At 42.3% G+C, this 16708-nt stretch overlaps 1 pseudogene; it reads right to left on the reverse strand.

Moving 5' to 3' along the window:
• Positions 1-16424, reverse strand: part of LOC106009140 (large ribosomal subunit protein uL18 pseudogene) — a 28139-nt pseudogene extending 11715 nt beyond the window's left edge.
• Between the last annotated feature and the right edge of the window lie 284 nt (positions 16425-16708).

Consider the following 16708-nt stretch of genomic DNA (forward strand, 5'->3'; position numbering starts at 1 on the left):
GTGTTTTTCCAAGAAAACCACACAGCCTTATGGTGGCAACTCTGAGTAGATGCAAAGCCCCTCGAACCATGGCCTTTCTACTCTTTAACTTTGTCTGTCTGGGCCTTCATGGGTGCTTAGGACTTTTTTTTGGCAGAGGCAAAGTTGTTAAGAAATTAAGTACTAGGCTCAAGAAACTAGGTTTGCTTCCTGGATCTACTGTTTCTTGGCTGAGAACTTCAGGGCAGTTCCTTAATATTGCTGAGCCTCAGTACCTAGGTTACTTGGATAAGGTTTTGTGGGATGGAATCAATGTATTACATAGAAAGCTCTTAGTTCAGTATCTGCCAAGAGGAAATGCATAATAAATGCCAGTTTATGGAATGAATGCAGGGTGGATATGGCCCTTCTTCCTAGATCTGGTGTCAGAGGAGATGCTGGCACACACTGGAACTCACTGGAGGTGAGTTCTCAGGCTTCCCACGTCACCACTTCCTTGGATCCAAAAATAGAAAATAAAGACTATTGTCCTTTCTTTATTGCTATCTTGCTAAACAGAGCCCAGTTTGAGAACCTACATATTTTGCAGAATTAAATGTATCAGAAGACATAAAAATACAATGCAATGTCCCCAGCAGTCCCTTATTTACACACATATCACAGATTACAGTAGTTTTTATTTGTTGCCCTTTTACTAACACTTTCTATTTAAGTATATCCTTCTGCTCTCCTACCTTATCAAAGAAGCATTTAAAAGGAGCTCATCAATGTTCTTGGGCACCAAAGAGTAGATGAAAGAAAGACTGCCTCACATTCTGAGGCTACAACTCCAACCACTCTGCTCTAAGGATCCCTAATGAGGCCAGGAAAGCAGTGGCAGCCTCAGCATCTACTCTGAAGAGGTTCTCCTGCACAGCCAGGCCAGTGCCACTGGTGTGAATGTTACTGGGGGAGACCTAGCTGATTGGAAAAGCCCAGGGTAAGGGCTGGCTTAGAGGAGCTCTAGTGATTTGTGACTATTTCTTAGGCTGCCATCTTGTGGTGGTTGCTCTGAGGTGAGTCTGCCTATGAGTCCTAGTCTCTGAAGACATCCCTCTCCAGCATTTTCACATATTAGTAAATGGGGCTCTAGGTCTTAACTTCCTCTGAAGGAAAGTGAAATGAGCAAGATGATCTCAGAATGGGGTCTCATCCAAGTGGGACATTCTGGCCAACAGAAGTCAGTGATGTCCAGGTGATATGTCTGGGGCAGTATGGTGCCAGGGCGTAGCAAGAGCTACCATTTATGGAGTGTGTAGTATGTGCCAGATGTGGCTGAGCACTTCCAAGATATGATTTCATTTAATCCTAACAGCAGTCTGAACTAAGCCCTGCTATTTTCCCACTTCACAGATGAAGAAACGGTTAAGGCAGGTGCCAAAATTTCAGAGCTAATATGTAGTAGAGCTGGGCCTCAAAATAAGGTCTTTCTTACCCCATATCCCAGGCTCTAAACCCCTTTGTACAGTCCCAGTGGGATGTGGAGCCACAGGGACCCATTGGCCTGTTTTAGCCACCTGGGTTGTGTGAGATTGGCTCTTCCACTCTGTTTCTTCATCTGCAAGATGGAACTTCCTCACAGGGTAATTGCAAGGGTCAATGTATTAGGTGCAGTGCCTGACACTGATGAGGGCTCAGTAATGTGGATTTCTTCTCCCCAACCTCTGGGTTTAGGAGGGATGAAAAAGGAGGGGCTGCTTGTCACTTCAGTCTTTGCTTCCTTCTCTGGACTCTACAGAGCCTTTTGTACCAACATCAGGACGTCCTTGACCTTGACAGTGTAATCCATTTCTTAATCGAACAATCTAGGCTGCATGGGAAAAGCAGCACTGGATAGCACATAGCATTTTTTTTTTACCAGAATTTAGGAGACCTCAGTTTTCGTCCAGTCCCAACTCTAAGAGGTGGGCAACTTCTAGCTCTCTGAGCCTCAGCCTCCTCATCAGTAAAATGAGAGATACATCCTATATGGGCCTAATGTGCATATGTGGCACATATGCAGCCACTTTCTGGCTCTGTACCCACTGGAGACCATGATTAATCAGTTGCAGCATCTTTGTTGGTGACCCTGAACATGGCCACAGAGCCCTCTCCACACATGGAGATAATCACTGTCAACTGCTTAGAGTTGAAATGACAATTAGAACCTCTTGGGTATTCCTGGAACCATTTGTTCTGTAAGGACCCTCTAGCTCTGCCATTCTGGCTCTACTGCTCCTGTCTTTAGTACTGAGGGGTGGGGACAATGCAAAGAGCATAGGTCTGACACGAGGGGAGTTGATCCTAGATATAGGCATATCTAGCAGCTGTACGACTTTGGACAAGTGGTTTATACTCTCTGAGCCCTGCTCTTTAAGGTTGTCCTAACATATGCTGTATTGGCATTGCTGCAAGACTGAAATCTCTGTAGATTTCCTGTAGGCCAGGTCTGGATCCCAGTCAAGGCTGTGCCCTCTGTCCTTAAAACAGAGCAGGCCGCCTATACATTTTTGTTGCATTAAAGCACAGTAGAAACTTAAGTCTGTAGCAGTGGAATGGATTCTATTCTGGTGCAATATATCTCCAGAGAAGTGGTTCTCAGTCTTTATAGAGAACAAGGCTGATCAGAGGAGCTCTTTCCTCTGGGCAGATTCCTGGGCTTCACCCTAGGGAACTGATCCAGGATGGCTGGCATGGGACCCAGGAATTTGATTTCAGCAAGGTCTTCTAGGAATTCTGGGGCAGGTAGTCTGGCATCCACTCTGTGGGAAACATGGCTCCAGGGTTGGGAGGCTCCAAGTGAAAGGGAGGCCTCTGTTCTTGCTGGTGGGTCTCCACGGTTTGGAATGAGTAGCATTTTGGAATTCTGAGGATCTTTGCACTGGGAAGGGAGTCCTGGCTCTCCATGCCTCATTGGGTGCCAAATATCCCTGAGATCTTGGGTCCCTGAATCTGAGATGAGTGGATGGATGCTCTTGAGTTTCTGTGCACTGGCCTGTGAGGCCCACCTGGAAAGCAGTCAGGTCAGGGCATGTCCCCTTTTATCCCGAGTCAAATGGGACTATTGGGCTCTAGGTTGCCCCTGTTACTCATTCCCAGAGCCAGCTGGCTGGGGCTCAGTCAGGGTTTCCTGGCCGAGGTTATGTGTGTGTGTGTGTGTGTGTGTGTGTGTGTGTGTGTGTGTGTGTGAGAGAGAGAGAGAGAGAGAGAGAGAGAGAGAAGAGATTCTGAAAATTTTGACTGTTTATGTCAACTTTTAAACAACTGTTTAAACAACTAAGTAAAAAGTGAAAAATAAATGTAATATTTGGAATCTTCCTTCCTTCCTTCCTTCCTTTCTTTCTTTCTTTCCTTCCTTCTTTCTTTCTTTCTTTTTTTTTGTACCAGGGATTGAACTTGGGACCTTGAGCCTGCGAGGCAGGTGGCAGAACCACTGAGCTAAATCCCTGGCCCTGGAATTTTTTTCTTTACACTTTGCTAAACATAGAGATCTTTGCGAACATCCATATGTTAGATGGAAAGTGAAATGTTTTGTCCTCATGTTTAGTGTGCAATAATGCGTCTTGCATGGAGATAACAGATAAAAACCATTTTTGGATGATATTAACTTGCTTCACAGTCATCCTTCTTGTCATCCTCCTCCTCATTTAAACTGAGTTCCTGAATTATTGAGAAATAGTTGAATTTTGAATTCATATTAAAAAATTAATCCAACTTTAACAAAAATATGATTCTTTTCCTTTCCTTTCATCCCAAGGCCTTTTTCTAATAGCCAACAAGTTCTGTTAACCTCATGAGCATATTAGGATAACGTAAGTTATATATCAGCTGTGCTTACAGTAGTGCTGTAAATTCTCATAAAACAATGTCCATTCTTCTTCATCACTAGTATACCACTAATACGTTCTGATAACACAGTTTCAACTACAGAGATCCCTTGGTCATCCCAAACCAATGGGGAATTGTCTATTCTGCAGTCATTAAATTCTCATGTCACTGAACACTTATACTTTATGAGATGGGACCAAGTACAAACATAGCACCTTTACCCACATGAGCAGAGGCATATAGACTCCCTTGCTTTTTTTTTTTTTTTTTTTTTGGTACTGGGGATCAAACTCGGGCCCTTGTGCTTGCACAGCAGGCAGCAAAACCACTGAGCTAAATCCCTGGCCCTCCCTTGCTTTAACAACAGGATGGATGGGCACAGCCCAATATCCCTCTGGCCTCCTGGGCAGAATTCAGAGCACCAGCTGGTGGTTGACAGACTGCTACACCTTCTTGAGAGCTCGTTCTAGCAGGGGAATGCAGCTACTCATATACCTTTGATCGAGGAAATGGTCCTCTTCTATTGGGGGTGGTTGTCCTCTTCAACTGAGTGTATAGATTCAGGAGGGACACACATGGAACAGTGAGGGAGGAAGGGGACATTCACTGGGCCAGCCTGATCAGCCAGATCAACCCTGGTGATCAATGGAGTGACAGATGTCACAGCCAGATCGCCTTCACATCTAGCAAGGGCTTCTTGAGTTCACTTTTTCTAATGCCCCTTCCCCATTCAGATACTTAACTATATCTTCATCATAGTCTTCTGTACTTTTGCTTCTAACTTGCTGCATCAAATCTATTAGACTCTAGGAGCAAGCAAGACACTGTTAAACTTGTATTAAAAATAGTAAGCGCTGGGTATGGTGGTTCAGGCCTGTAACCCTAACACTCTGGGAGGCTGGGGCAGGAGAATTCAGAGTTCAACCCAGCCTAAGAAATTTAGGGGTGAGAAGAAGGAGAAGGGTAAGGAGGAGGAGAAGAAGAAGAAAAGAAGAAGAAGAAAAAGAAGGAGAGGAAGAAGAGGAAGAAGAAGGTGGGAGAGAGGGAGAAGGAGGGCTGGGGATGTAGCCCAGTGTGAAGTTCTTGGGTTCAATCTCTAGTACGGGGGAGAGAGGGGAAAAGAGCAAGTCTCTCCATGCTAGAGGGCTACTTTTGCTTTGCCACCTGGTCATTGAATTGCAGAGGGACATACAGGAGGCTCTCTGATGCTTAATATTCCTGTCTGACACTCCAAGTCTTCTTTTGCTCCCTGCTGCCCCAGCCCATGCAGCCTGTCTCACAAGTGAAACCAGATGACCAGCGTGGGTAGTAAGGGAGAAGACCCTCTGAAAGACTCAGGGAAAACTGAGCTTCTGGTCTCACCTACTGCCCCAAACTGCTTCTGACTGGGTTCATCCATGAACAAGCTTCCAAATTCCTTTATCTCCCAATCACCAAGAATCTGATCCTTTATTTAGTCCTGAAACTTGGAAACTAATCTTTTATTTACCTCTACTGTAATTCCATTTCAGGCTGTGTATGGAATACACCACTTGGGAACAAACCTCTAGGATTTCAGAAGGAACCTCAGTCGGGAAAGGAGAAGGGTTTAAGGGGAAAGTAAAACCAGGCCCAGGATGTTTTGGTTCCATGTGTGAACTGGAGGAAGAATGAAGCTCGTTTGGGCTCCCATGCCAGGGAATGAGCCACAAGTGAGCTCTCTAATCACTAAACCGCAGTAGGGGTGGGAAACAGGCTGGCACGATGTAAGGCAGAGTGAGTTGGTTGCAACAACTTCACAGGCTTCCTTGAATTCCAGCTTAGCCTTCAGGTTGGAGTAGAGAATCACTGACAAAGAATCATTGCTGCAGCTAAGCATGATGGTTCATGGCTGCAATCTCAGTACTCTGAGAAGCTGAGGCAAGAGGATCAAAAGTTTGAGCCAGACTTGGGCAATTTAGCAAGCTCCTGTCTCAAAAACATTTTTAAAAAGGGGCTAGAGCTGTAGCTCAGTGTGAAGGCCCTGGGTTCAATCCCTAGTACTGGGGAGAAAATTGCTGCTTGGAGTATAAGTTTTGCCCTCTCTGACGGATCAGGGTCAAAATGCATGTCCCATGTGCCAGGTAGGTACCAGTCAACATGCTCCTGCCACCTCCCCTCAAGCCCTAGCCTGAGCAGATTGCCTCCCATCTGGAGCCCTGAGGAGAACACCTTGCTTCTGGAGGGTTCTAGAACACCACCTCTGTTTTCTTTCCCTTATTCTTGTATTCAACAAATATTTCTAAAGTGTCTAATATGTGCCAGGCCCAGGGCTGGTCTTGGCCATTCAGTGACGAGTAAGCACTGTCCCTGCCCACACAGAGCTCATAGACCATGTGGAGAAATCAATCAGACTGTAAATAATCACTTAATTAAAAGTATGATAGAAGTAGGGATGGGGCCATTTGAGGCATTTGGAGCTCATAATAAGGGAAGGAAGGAAGCTCATACTGTCAGAGGCAAGTCAGAAGCAAGCCAACTGGACTGATGGGGAGGGTCGAACGGGTGTTAGCAAGGTGCACAGTGGGAGGCAGTCTCCACAGTCCCTCTGCTCCCTTCTCAGCTTCTCCTTACCTCCTTCCAAACCTTAACTGGCAACTTGGCCCCTGGGGAGCTTGGTATGGGCTCAGAACTCCACTTCTAGCACTTGCCTCTGGACTGCAGACCTAGTACCACCTTCAGATCCATGCAGCTGGTCTGTTCCTCCCAAGGCCATCTCTGGGGAGGTAGCTGCCCAGTCTCGGTCCTTCTTTCACCAACCCTCTTTGTCCTGTATACACACACATCCCATTCCTATACTGCCCTGTTCCATGGGCACTTACCCAGCACTGATGGCCCCATCGAGGCTGTAGCTTGCTTTGTTCACAGATTTTCTCCCTCCAGTTTGCTCCCTCACTTCCCCTATGTTCCCTTAGCCAGGGAAGCTCTGCAATGGTCACTGGCTGAGTGGTGAAGGGGAGCCTGGAAGAAGATCACAGGGTGGGGCCAGGGAATGTTACCTGGAAAGATGACACCAGGAGAGTCCCAAGGCGGAGGTGAGTTAACAGGTGCATTGTTCTGGCCCCTCTACCTCTCTTACTCTTTTTTGGTACTGGAGATCAGACTTGGGTCCTTGTGTTTTTGAGGCAGGCAGCAGCACCAGTGAGGCAAATCCCCGGCCCCTCTACCTCTCTCACTCTTTCCCACTTGTGTTTCTGAGTTTCATCTTCATGACATAGAGCTAGAAGGGCCTTCCCTGTCTAACATTTGCCCAGTGGGCAGGTAGGGGTAATGAGTTCTGGAGAGGATGGGTTTTTCTGGAGTTACACCCTCAGAGAAACATGAAAGCTCATTACTTCTGCTGTTCCAAAGTCTGTGTGCCCAGGGATTATCCCCAGTTTAGAGGCTTTCTTAAAAGCTTCTGACATCTCTGTCCTTTGAGGGGGCCTCTGGGGCCTTCTGCCCACTCTGCTCCTCCTGTCCCTTCACTTTGCACTGCCTGATGTGGTGGGGTTTCACCTTAGTCACCTTCTTAGTCACTTTCTTAGTCACTTTCTTGTTGCTGGGACAGAATATCTAACACCCACAGTTTAAAGGAAGAGAGGTTCATTTTTGTTCACAGTCTCAGCCCATGATTAGCCATCCATGATTGGCAGGCTCACATGCAGAAACAGCAGGGTGGAAGGGCTGACTGCAGAGGAAAGCTGCTCATGTCCTGGTGGTCAGGAACCAGAGGGAGAAGGGAGGAGACAGGGAGGGAGATGCACTCTTTCAGGTCACCCATACCCGGTGACCCAACCTCTCGGACCAGATCCCACCTCCCAACACCAAGTCAGTTGTAGCAATCCCTAATCCAGTCTCTTCCCCAAAAGCCCCACCTCTGAACACATGAGGTTTTGGGGGGACATTCCAGATCTAAACCTTCACAATTTCACTCCCTTTCTGCCCTTGAGTGGGGGGAGCCTGGCCGGGATGTGTGCTGGGATCCTCAGGGAACTGTCTTCAGCGAGAACTCTGGGGCAATGTTCTTTTGGGCCTCTCTAGAGACATGTCTCTTAGTCCACTCAGGGTGCTATAATAAAATACCTGAGATGGAGTGGCTTAAAAATAAGAGGTTTATTCTGTTCTGTTTTGTTCTGAAGTCTGGGAAGTCTAAGGTCAAGGCATCAGCAGATTCTGTCTAGTGAGGACCAGTCTCCTGGTCCACAGAAGGCATCTGCTCACTGCATCTCACAGCGTTGGAAGGGCCAAGGGAGTAATGTGGGTTCTCTTCCCTAAAGGCACTTAGCACATCCACGAGACTTCCAGCCTCATGATCTAAGCACCTCCTGAAGGCCCTGTCCCCTATCACCACCATATACATTATCAGGCTTTCAACATATGAACATGGGAGGATACAAGTATTCAGACCATAGCAGAGAATAAAGCTTCATTGTTAAGAGCTGTGAGACTCAGGGCACCTCACAGTAACATCCACAAGCCTGTTTCAGCATTTGCAAAATGAGAACAGGGCTAGCAGCATAGTACATATTGATTATATTTATTGTGGGAAGTTAGTACATGTACACAACACATCTTAATTCCTTTTTATGTCCCCTTCACCTCCCATCCCTGTCTTCTCTTTCCAACTCTTGACCCCCTTCCCATTTGCAAAAGCTCTATTTCCATTTTCTTCTTCAATTCTCTCTCTCTTTAAAAATCCCCTTTCCCTTCTGTCTTAGTTATTTTTCTCATTGCTGAGACAAAATATCTGACACCCAGAGTAAAAGGAGGAGAAGTTTATTTTGGCTCACAGTTTGTAAAGGTTTCAGGCCATAATAGCAGCAGCTTGAATGAAATCATGTTAGAGAAGTGCCTGTTGCATAGCAGGTGCCTCTCGTCGGTTGCTATTCTTGCAGTTCCCTGCTCAGTTCAGGGCATGCAGTGATGGCCAGTGGTCAGGCAAGGCATGGAAGCTTCAGGTATGCTGTGTTCAGAGCCCTGGGGGGAGGAGTAGGATAGGTTGGGCCAGGTCTCTAACAAGCCCCCAGAGAAATAGGCCTTCTCCCTCCTACCTGAGTTTGATGAACAAGTTGGTGAAAAATGGGGTGGACTTAGAAGGCCACAGGTTAATAAGCAGTAACCTCCTGGAGTCTTTGCAAGGACTTTGATAGGAAAAGAAAGAAAATTCCAATAAGTGTCTAACCCCCCACCTCGCCTTTTGGGGACAGGGTCTCACTGTATAGTTCAAACTGGTCTTGAACTCATTATGTAGCCCAAGTTAGCCTCGAATTTGCAGTGATCCTCCTACCTCAGCATCCCAAGTGCTGGGATTACAGGTGTGCACCACCACTCCCGGCAGGCCCCTTCTAATGAGTGTGATGGGTACAGGCACTTCAGTTTTTTAGTCTCAATTGTATTGTGGACAGGACTTCTGTCTCCATGGAGTTTGCAGGGATTTGAGCCTGTGATGACAGAGGAGTCCAGGCTTCAGCTTGATGAATGGATTTTAAATCCTGGATCAGAGCAGAGTTCTTGGGGCCTTCAGCATGGCAAAAACAAAACAAAATAAAACACCTCTGTTCTTTTCAGATTAGTTATTTGAGGGAACAGGCTGGATTCCCTGGCTGGATTTCTCTGGGCACACACCAGCTAATGAGCCTTCCAGATGAACATACTCCCATATAATGTCTCATTAAACCAGGGGAAACTCAGGAAAGAGAGCTTGACTGACACTCAGCTATTGGATTAGAATCTGAGATTTTGGATTTATCTTTTCTTCCTATTTGTTTTTGGTAAGGGATTTGATTTTACTCCAAAATCATTGAGAAGTCATTGTAAGCTGGAAAGTGAGATGACCTGATTACATTTTTTAAAAATTAAAAAAATTATTAGTATATGTTTGTAGTACATAATGATTATATTTATTGCGGGGAGTTTGTACATGTGCACAAAACATCTTAATTCTCTTTTATTTCCCTTTCTCCTCCCATCCTTGCTGGCTCCTTCCAACTCTTGATCCCTTCCATTTGCAAAAGCTCTAGTTCCATTTTTTCATCGATTCTCTCTCTCTCTCTTAAAAAACCTCTTTCCCCTTCTGTCTTAGTTACTTTTCTCATTGGTGAGAAAATATCTGACACCCAAAGTTAAAGAAGGAAAGGTTCATTTTGGCTCACCACAGATTGCAGAGGTTTCAGTCCATAGTTGGCTGGCTCCAAGGCAGGGCGGCACCGCAGAGGGGCACACAGGGCAGAAGACAGCAGCAGCAGTGGCAGCAGTGGCGGCAATGTGCAACAGGTGACAGGTGCAACCACAGCTCTGTCTGTCCCTTATATCTTACCCAGGCTACCCATCCTTAGGGTAGATAGCACTCACACCCTTAATCCTAGCACCCTTAATCCTAGCATTGCACCATGAATCAATCACACACTCTAGATCCAGCCAACTCTAAAAAAGCCCCACCCAGGACCGCAGGAGGCTTTTGGGGACATATAAACACAAGCTGTAATGCCTTTCTTTCCTCCCTTTCCTTCCATCTCTTGTTCTCCTTTCCATTTGTATCAGATCTCCCTACTTTCCATTATTTATTTTTGTTTTGCTCTTTATTTATGCTTTGGGTTTCTTTCTTTCTTTTTTTTTGTACCAGGGATCGAACTTGGGGCCTTGTGCTTGCAAAGCAGGTGGTGGAACCTCTGAACTAAATCCCTGGCTCTTTGGGTTTCTCATGTAAGAGAAACTATGAAGTATTTAAACTTGTGTGTCTGATTCATTTCACTTAACATTATGATCTGAATGTGCATCCTACAAATCTCAAGTTTATCCTTCTTTATGGCAGAGTAGATTTCCATTGTATACAAATACTACATTTTCTTTATCCACTCATCTGTTGTTTGGTATATATGCCATTTCCAAGAGATGGCTGTTATAAATTGTGATGCTATAAACATAGGTGTGCATGTACCACTGTAATATGATGACTTTAACTCTTTAAGAAAGATACCTAGAAGAGGGATAACTGGCTCAAATGGAATTTTTATTTTTAGTTTTTTGAGGAATCTCCATACTAATTTCCATCATGGTTGTACTAGTTTACAGTCTCACCAACAATGTAGAAGGAGTTCTTTTTCCCTGCAGCCTTACCAGCATTTATTATTTCTTGATGATAGCCATTCTTTCTGGAGTAATATTGTATGTCAGTATAGTTTTAATTTGAATTTCTCTAATGGCCAGCAATGTTGAACATTTTTTCCATGTATTTATTAGCCATTGTACTTGTTCTGAGAAGTGTCTATTCATTTCAGTTGCCCATTTTTTGATTGGGTCTTTTTTGGGGGGGTCTAATTAAAAAAATTTTATTAGTACATATTTGTCATACATAGTGCTAACATTCACCATAGGGAATTTGTACCTGTACATAATATATCTTAAATCTTCTTTTATTCCCATTCCCCTCCCTTCTCTTCAACCCTTCTTCCCCTTCCCATATACAGAAGCTTTGTTTCCATTTTTTCCTTCCATTCTTTGTTTTTAAAAATTCTTTTTCCTTTCCTTCTCTTCCTCTCCTCCTTTGTCCCTCTTCCCATTTGAACATGTCCTTCCTACTTGCCCATATTTATCTTCTATTTTGCTCCTTGTTTACCCTTTGGGCTTCTCACACAAGAGAACCAATGTGATATTTAAACTTGTATGTCTGATTTATTTCACTTAAAATTATGGTCTTGAGGTGCATCAATTTACCTAAAAAAGTCTCAAATTTATCCTTCTTTATGGCAGAGTAGTACTCCATTGTATACAAAAACCACATTTACTTTATTCATTGATCTGTGGATGGACATATTTGTTGTTTCCAAGAATTAGCTATTATGAATTGTGATGTTATAAACATGGGTGTGCATATATCACTGTGGTATGATGCTTTTAACTCTTTCAGGGTGATACCTAGAAAGGGAATACAGCTGGGTCAAATGAAACCTCTACTTTTAGTTTTTTGGGGAATCTTCACAGTGATTTTCATATTGGTTTTACCAATTTATACTCCCACCAAAAGTGGAGAAGGTTTCCTTTTCCCCCACAGCCTCCCCAGCATTTGCCATTGGTTGGTTTCTTGATGATAGCCATTTTCTCTGGAGTGAAATGGAATCTCAGTCTTATTTTAATTTGCATTTCTCAAATGACCAGTGATGTTCAACATTTTTTCATATATTTATTTGCAGTTTGTATTTCTTCATTTGAGAAGTGGCTATTCATTTCAGATGCCCATTTTTGGATTGAGTCTTTGAATTTGGAGGGATCTGACTTTTTTGGAGTTCTTTATTTGTTCTAGATATTAGTCCTTTGTCTGAGAAACAGCTGGCAAAAACTTTTTCCCACTCCGTCAGTTTGCTGTTTACTCTGTTGGTGGTTTCTTTTGCTATGCAAAAGTTTTTTGTTTTTTTTTTTTTTTGTACCAGGGATAGAACTTGGGACCTTGTACTTGGGAGGCAGGTGTGGTGCTACTGAGCTAAATCCCCAGCCCGTGTGCAAAAGTTTTTTTTAATAAGGTGAGATCTCAGTTGTTGATTCTTTGTAATATTTCCTGTGCAATCAGGGTTTTGTTCATAAAGTCTTCACCAACACCTATGTCTTCAAGAGTTCTACCTAACTTATTTTCCAGGAAGTTTAGTGTTTCTGTTTTAATATTTAGATCTTTAATCCATTTTGATTTTAGTTTAGTGCATGGTGATAGATATGGGTCTAGTTTTAATCTTTGGCAGGTTGAAATCCAGTTTTTCCAACACCATTTGTTAAAGAGGCTATCTTTGCTCCAATGAGGATGGTTGACTCTTTTGTCAAAGATGAGGTGGCTGAGTATGTCTGCAGTTGTTTCTGCATCTTCTAATCTATTCCACTGGTCCTCAGGTCTGTTTTTGTTTTTTTTTGCCAGTACCATGTTGTTTTTACTACAATGGCAGAAAATAATTTCTTGTAAGCATCTTCATCTTGTTCCATTCGGTAATGCATGTAATGTACAACATTCTGAGCCATGATGTGCTTCTGATGTACTTCTGCATTGAATTCTTGGCTTTCAGAATCATAACCAGGAAATCATTTGGTACTGTGAGGGATAGACAAGCCTTAATCCACAGCACCCCTCTGGATGCATATTGCCAGTTAGTAGTTCTGGCAAGGGCCACATCCAAATAGCAGGTGAAGGCACCAGATTGATCATTAGTGCTTTCCACATTGTATTCATCTCCCTTTACCTTCACCTGGCCTTCATAGATCTTATCCATGCCAAACCTATTGAGGAGGCTGCAGGCCAGCAGCAGGCCAGTACAATATGCTGCTGCATAATTTGTTAGGCCACTTTTCACACCATATTTTGGTATGTTGTGCAGACTATCATATCCCCTACAGTAAGGCATAAGCAATCCGACAAATGATATCTCTCTTAGTTACATGAGCTGTCATCCTGTATTTGAGTGTGTTGTACTTATTTCTGTCCTAGACCCCCAAATGTTTTCAAGCATAGTAATCAGTTTTGCCTTCTTGTCTTTTTCTAAACTTTATTTGGTAACTTTCTCTTTTTTAAATTATTTTTTTAGGGATTTTGAGACAGAGCCTTGCTGTGTAATCCATGTTGGTCTTGAACATACCATGTAGTTCAAGCTTGCCCTGAACCCATAGGAATCTCCCTGCCTCAGCCTCCTGAGTGCTGAGATTACAGGCATATGCCATCATTCTCAGCTTAACTTGGTAAATCTTAAAGTAGGCCTTATTCTTGACAACTTTAACAAATTGAAATAGAGACCTATGGAATAGAGACTCATGTCTGTAGCTCCAAACAGTCCTCACATTTGCAAATTTTTTTTTTACAGGGTCTCACCATGTAATTCAGGCTGGCCTTGAACTTACTATGTAACCCAGGCTGGGGCTGGGGATTTAGCTCAGTGGTTCCACCGCCTGCCTCATACATGCAAGGTCCCAAGTTCGATCCCTGGTACCAAAACAAAAAAACAAACAATCCCCCCCCCAAAAAAAACCTATGTAACCCAGGCTGGCCTTGGTCTCGTGGAAATCCTCCTGCCTCAGCCTCTCAACTGCTGGGATTACAGGCATGTGCCACAATGCCTGGCTCACATTTGCCATTTTAAAAAGTAAGAAACTGGGCCAGGGATTTAGCTCAGTGGTGCTGGTGGCTGCTTTGCAAGCACAAGGTCCTGAATTCTATCCCTGGTACCAAAACAAAAAAAATAAGAAACTATTTCTGGACTCTTCATTCTGTTTCATAGGTCAACTTCATTATTTTTTTAACTAATACTATAGTTTTTAAAAATTAACCTTGCTTCATAATAAGGCTTGGAATCAGACAAAGTGAGTCTTCTAACTTTACTCCTCTGTGTTGCAATTGTTTAAGGTAGTCTGGACACTTTGCCTTTACATATGTATTTTAGAATTAGCTTATCTATTTCTAAAAAAAAGTCCTATAGTACTAAAATGTATAATAGGTAATGTGAAATAGGAAGAAAAGGGGCAAAGGGGAAGGAAGTGGGAGGGCTAGGGGAAAGGATAGAAGGGAATGGTATTAATATGAGAAAATGGAAAAGTAGGGACAAAATCTTTGTAAATAGGGAGGAAGGGAGGGCTTGAAGGGAGGGCTGGGCAAGGGTGAAAAATAAGAACCAAGAGAGACTATGTAAAGGTGCAAATTTCCAATGATGAATGTCATTATATTGTATGCCTAAAATGTACCAATGATTAGAATGAATAATCGATAATGGAAAATAGGAAGAAAAGGTCCAAAGGGGTAGGGGCAGGGGAAAGGAAAGAAGGAAAAGGAAAAATGATGAGAAATAGAAAAAATGGAAATAAAGTCTTTGTAAATAGGGAAGGGTGGAGGGCGTGAAGGGAGGGCTAGGAATGGGGAAAAAATAAGACTAAGATGCATTATGTAAAGATACATTATGTAAAGGCTAGGAATGGGGAAAAAAATAAGAACCAAGATGCATTATGTAAAGGTTCCCAATGAGAAACGTAATTGTGTTGCATACCTAAAATGTATCAATAAAAGAATTTAACCAAAAAAAAAGTTCTATAGTATCCTCCCACCCTGGTACTGGGGATTGAACTCAGGACCTTGCACTTACCAGACAGGCACAGTGCCACTGAGCTAAATCCTTTGTTTTGTTTTTTGAGCCAGGGTCTCACTTTGTAGTGAAGGCTAGCCTTGAACTCATGGTGATCCTTCTGCTTCAGCCTCTTAGGGGCTGGGATTACAGGTGTGCACCACCACATTCAGCTAATTGTATATATTTTGAGTGAATTTCCATTGAATCTGTAGGTTATTTTGGAGAACATTAATAATATTGTCTTCTAATAAATTGACATGGCATATCTTTCCATTAATTGAGAAGTTATTTGATGTCTTCCATTAGTGCTAATTTTAAAGTGCAAATCAAGAACTTATTTTCTTATATTTGCACCTGAGATTTGCATGCTTTTATAAGTGATGCTTTAAGAACTTTTATATTTCCGGTGATCTATTGCTAATATAAAGAATTATAACAAATTTTTGCATATGACCTTGTAACCTATAATGTTGCATAGCTCACTTATTAGTAGTAGTTTTCTAAAGATTCTTACTTTATTTTGATAATCATATCTTTTATAAGTGGAGTATTTTATTTCCTCTTTCTCAGTCTTTATCCTTTAAATTTCTGCTTCTTGCCTTATGATTCTAGTTAGAACTTTCAGTACAATGTTGAGCAGGAGATTTGAGAACAACATCTTCATCTTGCTCCTTATCTTAGCAAGAAATATTTAGATTTTTACCAATAAGTATAAAGTTTTTGTAGATGCCCTTATTGGGTTGAGAGATCCCCTTTTACTTCTAGTTCTCTGAAAATTTTTTTTTCTTTTTAAGAAATCATAAATGGATTTCAAATTTTATTGAATTGTTCTTCTGTATCTATTGCAACTATATGAATTTTCTTCTTTAGCTTGTGTGGTAAATTATATTGATTTTAAAAGGTTGAACCAACCTTGCATTGCTAGGATATGTTCCATTTAGTCATAATGAATTATCCTTTTTATATCTTACTGGATTCAATTTTTTGATATTGTGCTAAGAATTTCTGGCAATTATATAATTTGGCAATTATTTTCTTTGTTTGCTTTTCTTATATGTCATTGCTGGTTTTGGTATAAGGGTATCAGAGGCTTTTGTCTTTTTTTTTTTTTTTGGTACCGGGGATTGAACTCAGGTCCTTCTGCTTGCGAGGCAGGCACCGGAACCACTGAGCTACATCCCTAGCCCCAGGCTTTTGTCTTTTAATGGTGAGGAAATTAGGTGGAACTTAGTACTTGCCATACAGCTGTAGTTGTTTCTTTCTTCCAACCCTACACCTGAGGTATTTCTATGATTTTCTGTTGTCCCAATTTTTCTTGTGAGCTCAAGAGAGATCTGCAGAGAACAGCCTGTTCAGGAGAGTGAAGTCCCCTTGTGCTGTGACTTTTGGATGCTTAATACTTTGGTACTATACTTAGTCTTTTGTATTTGTTTAAAATCTGGTTGAATTCTGCCTACCAGAGTGTATAACAATCCCATCTTCCTTCTTTAGGTTGAGCCAGTGCTTGTGTCGCATTTTTGTTTGAAGACATCCATTTTTCTTTACATTCCAAGTTATCTGGTTTTCCTGGACAACTTGGATAATGTAGTTTGTTTGTATTTTTATATAAGTATTATTTATTATTATATATTATTTTGTGACTTCTATCTTTTGTTCAAAATAATGTTTTTTTCTATTTTATCAATTTATGCTAATATTTTACTATTTTCATCCCTTCTAATTTATTCATAGTTTATGGAATGTTTCTTGAAACATTATGGAATAGTTATGGAAACATTATGGAAACATTATGGAAAACA

This window comes from Heterocephalus glaber, unplaced genomic scaffold, assembly GCF_053883595.1.
Source record: "Heterocephalus glaber isolate CG9 unplaced genomic scaffold, H.glaber_assembly_v1.0 deba00001504, whole genome shotgun sequence".
Lineage (NCBI taxonomy): Eukaryota > Metazoa > Chordata > Mammalia > Rodentia > Bathyergidae > Heterocephalus > Heterocephalus glaber.